Here is a 6,003-nt window from a genome sequence, read left to right as displayed (position 1 = left end):
GCAACAATATTGAGAATAATGTAACTATCATCTAAACCGAAATGAAGAAACACTTGCAGATAATTGACAGAGCATCCTAATAGTCCAAAAGTAGATCACAGAGTAATTTATACTTTCTGGGAAACAACGCATTGCCAAATTTTTTTTCGATATGTGCATCACTTGTAATTGATCGAAATTCAATAATGAACGAAAAATGAGAAGTATAACCTAACTTCCTCTTCCTCTATTTGATTTTATTCATCTTGATTAGAATTGTTCAAGAAAAAAATTCAATCCTTTCCTGGGATTTTTACAATTATGGTCCTGAATGCGTAGGATGTGTATCTATCTATAAGATCTGCTGATTATCTACAAATTAGATGTATAAAAGGAACTGTCATAACGATTCATACAAACATTTTTTTTCCTGAAAATTCCATCTGTAAGTTCATAGAGGGGAAAAACAATATTTTTGTTAGGATTGTAGAATATTTAGAATAAATATTTTTGATGAGATTCATATATCGAAATATATATGTAAACAGAATTCAAAAAGAAAATTTTCTGCCCGCGTTGGTTAATACAGAGAATTACATGATACTCATCAATTTAATTTCAATCGTTTTTTTTTAACATACTACAATCCTAATTCATTCATTACTACTGTTTCATATTCATATACATAATTCATTCACAAAATTTTGCTAAATCTGAAGTCAAAACTTCAGAATACAATGATGATGTTCTGGTTGTAAAGGTCTTTCCAATAAGAGGTTTTATATTGAAAAAAAAAACATCTTTATATTGAAAAAACCGAGTATATTCCAAGAGAAATTAATATATAAAAATGTACAGGGTGTTTCTAAGAAGATCATGAACTTGGACAACTCAAATTCATCAAAACTAAAGATTTTCAAATTAGTACCTATATTTTTTATTATTTCAGACGATTCTACGAACAAAAATAGTGGGGGTTACTTAAGCAAACCCTGTACTTAAAATGGATACTTTAAAAGGTATCGAGGGAGAACTTTCAATGGGGAATAACCGTAATTTAAAACTGTGTGAAGTAGTCTGTGACTTCTGGAAAACACAGAAAGAAAATAAAATTCGATGTTTCCATAACTAAATTTGATATTTCAAGAATTGTAATGAATTATACTTAATTGAAAATTGAACTGATTTATGAATTTCTCAACAATCCCAACGAAAAATCAATTATAATTCATGAAATGAAAAATTTAGTTATCCAAACATCGAATTTCAGTTTCTTTCTGTGTTTTCCAGAAGTCACAGACTACTCCACACAGTGAGGAAATGCAGTTTTTCTTCATTTAAGGTTCTTCCTCGATAACTCTTAAAGTATTCATTTCAGGATAGGCTTTGCTTAACCCCCACTATTTTTGTACGTAGAATCGACTGAAATAATAAAAAATATAGGCTCTAATTTGAAAATCTTGAGTTTTGATGAATTCGAGTTGTTCAAGTTCATGATCTTCTTATAAACACCCTGTACATTTTTGGTCTATACCGCAAACAGTTTTATAATACTACGTATTCACAGAATTGAAAAACAAAAAAATTTTTTGTAAAAAGTTTTTCCTGCCGAAAAATTCAGAAAAAGGTGAGTCCTCATCGCCACGATTTTTTTCATAAAAATCCCATTAACTCATGAAACGTTGAGTTTTTACCCAAGGTATGGCATATTTCCGAGATTGTCTTCAAAAAAGCTATCTAATTATGCAATAATATAATGGGTGTGCCATTTGAAATGAGGAAGTAGTAGTCTGTTTCTGGTACAACTGGAAGTTGTAGAGATTTGAAAATATTTTAGGTAGAAAAAGCATTGTCTCAAACTCCAATATGCGAGTTTTTAGCTCAAAATTATGATTAGATTTCCATAAATGTCTAATAGGTCATCCCGGTGAATCACCCTGTATAATATACAAGTTGAAAATAAAAATGCTAAATTTAGCATATCTCAAAAAATAGATCTGATAGACAAAATCTGACTCCTATTTCGGATTCTGCATCCAAAAAGTAACCAGAAACATTTGAAAAATCATGAACACCAATACGTCTATACTGGTCTGTGCTATTCATCTTGTTCCACTGAGATGTAATATAATTATCACTCAAATCCAATAAATTCTCTCGAGTAGTTCAGGTTCTGCAGATTTCGCACCCAACTGCATTCTTATAGCCAATCAAATAGTTAATTAGTAATTCAACATTTCCTAGGTGAGAATTCGTTCCACCATCCAGTATTGCTCGATCCATGAAATGATTATACTGCTTTACCCGATCTTCTTAAAAAAAATACTCGATCATCTGCTGGGTACTGAAAATGTTAATATATCTTATTCCAGCCACTCCAGGAGTATGTCAAACGAATTATCCAAATTACATGTAATGCGAAATGAGAGAAAATAATTCAGTATTTGTTCGTAAAGTAAATATCACGTAGTGATTTTTTTTTATTTCAATCGAGCAGACACCTTAACAAGTTGTGATTATTACGGCGGGATTACAATGTTGAAAATCTCCGGTAGGTTGGTAGAACTGTACTGTGGTAATTATAGAAATTAGGATTGGATTTTCTTGATTCTGCGGTTCGTGAAGATATATCGATTTTGTTCGTTTAGCAATCGTTCATCTTGATTCCTTTCGTTGTTTACAGCACTTGTAATACCTGAATTTTTAACATAGTCACACATAGGGATTCGGATTCATCAAGCCAAGTAGCTTGACATTTTAATCAACTACTTGACTTGAAAATCAAGCTCGTGAAAAATTACGTACTTGAGCTTGGCTTGACTAAATTTTATTTATATATTGCTTGACTTGATATCAAGCTACTTGATTTTTGTTGAGCTTGATATGCACGCGTTGCACGGCATATATTTCTGCAATCTCGTGCGCGCTTAAACTGAATAAGGGGATTCCTCGAGCGCCGAGAGACTGTGTTCGCCAGTGTTACTTTATTAGTAGTTTTCTCACATTTCTATGAAATCTATTGGTATATTTTGGTAGTTTCAGAAATATCTTTTCCAACTTGGCCAAAATGACCAAGGATTTTTTATCAACGCCAGCATCTTCAGCTCCTGTTGAAAGACAATTTTCCAGAGCTGCTCTTACAGTTACAAAAACTCGCAGTGGGTTAGGCGACAAATCAATAAGATGCCTCATGTATCTTAGATCCTGGATGGAAAATTATGAAATCAAACAAAGCCTGGAGATTTCTCACTATTAAGAAACTTTATTTTTCTATTATTTTTCATTTTGTTATGATTTATAGTGATTCAATTTATGTTTTTATTTCAAGAAAGTTGATGTTTTCGGTTTTTTTATACAATAATTTGAATAAATAAAAGTGTTCTTTGCAAGGTTCCATCTCGTTTCATAATTTTTTTATTGATGTGACACTACACAATAAAACTGCTAAAAATCGAGTAGCTTGATATAATTCAAGTATCATACTTGATAAATAAATACTCGGCTTGACTTTAGATTGAAAAACTACTACTTGACTTGTTGTTTTGATCGTTCAGAATTCGTGGATTTGGCTCTTCAGATTGAAGAACCATTGTGGTAAGCAACCGATTTTATGTCAGATTTTATTCAGATAGCTCTCAATTTTTTTTAATTAATTAGATCCAAACGGTATATGTCAGACTAACTTTTTTTGCGAACTTTGGATTCTACTTTCTTTAAACTAAACATTGAAACCAATAAAATTTCCCATATTTCCCTTAGGAACAGTTGAAAATGAATAGGAGTTCTTTTTCTATCCATTTTCATTTCCCACTCAAGGTTTATCATTGTAAATAATAAACTAACTATGTAATGAAAGGATAACTGCCTCATCAATAGATAAAGTAACTGGCAGTCATAAAATTTACTGGTACTCTCTTTGATCCTGTAGAAAGAAGAGCTTAACTTTATTATTGATTGAACTTTCATAAATCAATAAATAATAATCAGCATAGAGGTAGGAAAGGTCAATTCGTGTATTGAAAATTTTCACCATGAGGCAAAAATTTCGATGTTCAAAAAATTGATCGAGTTGAAACATATATTGAAAACGTTGTTTCTACTAATTCTTTCATGCATTTCAAGATAAGATCATATTTCTTTCATTAACATCGAAGTTACCTTAGTTACCAAAACTTTACTATTCTATTAGTATAGTGCATTCGCCATTTTGCATCGTTTTGTTTTTATCTCGATGCAAATAAAGGGTGTTTTTTTAGAGCTTTAGAAATTTAAATTGCAATCAAACAACGATGGATTATTCGTTTGAGATGATATTTATTTATTCGCAAGATAATCTTGTGGCATTACATTTTAAATATGATTTCTGGCATATGACCGCCACGGCTGGTTCGGATGTAGTCCAATCTGGACGTCCAATTTTTGATGACTTTTTCCAACATTTATAGCCGTATATCGGCAATAACACGGCGAATGTTGTCTTCCAAATGGTCAAGGGTTTGTGGCTTTTCCGCATAGACCAATGACTTCACATGGCCCCACAGAAAGTAGTCTAGCGGTGTTAAATCACAAAATCTTGGAGGCCAATCCGCATGTCCAAAACGTGAAATTAGGCGGTCACCAAACGTGTCTTTCAATAAATCGATTGTGGCACGAGCTGTGTGACATGTTGCGCCGTCTTGTTGGAACCACAGCTCCTGAACATCATGGTTGTTCAATTCAAGAATGAAAAAGTTAGTAATCATGGCTCTATACCGATCACCATTGACTGTAATGTTCTGGCCACCATCGTTTTTGAAGAAGTACGGACCAATGATTCCACCAGTCCATAAAGCGCACCAAACAGTCAGTTTTTCTGGTTGAAAACAGAGCATAATGAAATTTCACAACGAAACACTAAAATATTCATAAAAGAAAAAGTTTGTGAGAATGAAAGAATAATCATCGAAATTAACTCTAATTCTGAATCCAACCTTGAATCGATTTGTCGAAATTAAGTTCAGATAACCAAACAATAAACCACTAATTTCAGACAAAATTACTTTAGGTGTACTGCTTATGCCATTGCCATCATTTTAATCATTTGGCACCTACCATCTTTTCATACACCCCATAATCTCATACAAACAAACAATAGAAAATATTTCATAAATGATTATTACTGTCTCTCACCTTGAGTGATTGTTCGTCCTATTCATAACAGAAGAACGATTACCAAAATCATACTGATTATCGTTTTAACATCGAATGGTAGGCATTTTTCATCGTCCATATATCCTGATTTTATCTGCTTTTGACGTTTGGTCATGAAAACTCGGCCTACTCAAAATTTCGATTTTTTTTTCTCAAATTGCCTATGTTGAAACATCGACAGAATGATGAATTTGTTGCTTGAAGGTACATGATTTTTCGATTGCTATGTAGGTAAATTATAATTAAAGCATCTCAGGTGTTCGTTTGAGAAGTAATCTATTCATTTCGTGCTGAATATAACCTTTATTCGTAGACTTGGAATCTTAGTAATTTCCAGATCAACTCAGATAGGTATAAGTAACACTGAACGACTCGAAAATTGTAAGTACAAGAAGGACGAATAACTTAATAATAAAATCATATTGAGAATATCCCAAACATTAACAAATAGAGCACGAAAGATGCACTTTGCATGTGTTTAAGAAAATACAATTACTCAATTTTAAAGTTTATTTCATTTATTCACATAATAGTGAATGATTATTCATTCAATAATTTGAATATTGTTCATCATGTTCAATATAAAGACATAATTTTCAACTGAAAGATATTTCAGATATTGGATTGACTTGGTCTGTACTTGATTGGAATAATTTAGATCTAGCTATGATAATTTTATTGATTAAAAATAAAGTGCAATTCTCAGAAGCCAGTAAACCTTTGAAAACATTCTATGAACATATTAATGTAATGAGAAGTCAATATCATAATGTTAGTCCTTACAAATAAGAACTCCTAATACAAGTAAATAAAATTTGATATTGTCTTAAAGAA

This window comes from Harmonia axyridis, chromosome 2, assembly GCF_914767665.1.
Source record: "Harmonia axyridis chromosome 2, icHarAxyr1.1, whole genome shotgun sequence".
NCBI classification, from domain to species: Eukaryota; Metazoa; Arthropoda; class Insecta; order Coleoptera; family Coccinellidae; genus Harmonia; species Harmonia axyridis.
This window is presented reverse-complemented; position numbering follows the sequence as displayed.